The sequence below is a fragment of the Octodon degus genome, unplaced genomic scaffold (genome assembly GCF_000260255.1).
Source record: "Octodon degus isolate 3935 unplaced genomic scaffold, OctDeg1.0 scaffold00058, whole genome shotgun sequence".
In the NCBI taxonomy this organism is placed as follows: Eukaryota; Metazoa; Chordata; class Mammalia; order Rodentia; family Octodontidae; genus Octodon; species Octodon degus.
The window spans coordinates 11683440-11683882 of record NW_004524634.1 but is presented as its reverse complement, the minus strand read 5'-3'; the positions used below and the strand labels follow the sequence as shown (position 1 = coordinate 11683882).

Below are 443 nucleotides of genomic sequence, written 5' to 3'. Positions count from 1 at the left end.
AAAAAAAATAAATAAATAAATAAAAAGGAAAGTTTACAGTAATTGTCAGTATTGAGATAATAGATTATAATTCAGCTTGATTGCTTTCTTAAGTTAAGGCTGGATTTAGGCCAATTATAAAACTAAATTTATTTACTCTCTTCTTAAGGTTGTTTCCTAGGTTTATACAGCTGACACTGTAAAGGGTAAAATAGTTTGCTTACATTTCTTTTTTCAGTCTTTATTCATTAGAAGTATATGGATTCAGTATATAGTGATAGCATTCCTTTGGGGCATGTCACCCGTGCATACTACATCCCGGTACATTTTTCATCATAATCTCCTGTTTTCTCCTTCTTCCTCCATCTCTTGATCTTGTTCTCATTTGAAAAGAATCTATCTCCCTACACCTTATTATCTATTTTATTTTATTCTTTATTTCTTTTTTTTTTTTTTTTAATTTG

The 443-nt window shown here is 28.7% G+C and overlaps 1 protein-coding gene across 2 annotated transcripts in view; it reads right to left on the bottom strand.

The window, feature by feature from the left end:
- Ctnna2 (catenin alpha 2) overlaps nucleotides 1-443 on the bottom strand; it is a 1043423-nt gene that overhangs the window by 690343 nt on the left and 352637 nt on the right. The gene's annotated exons all lie outside the window — the stretch shown is intronic.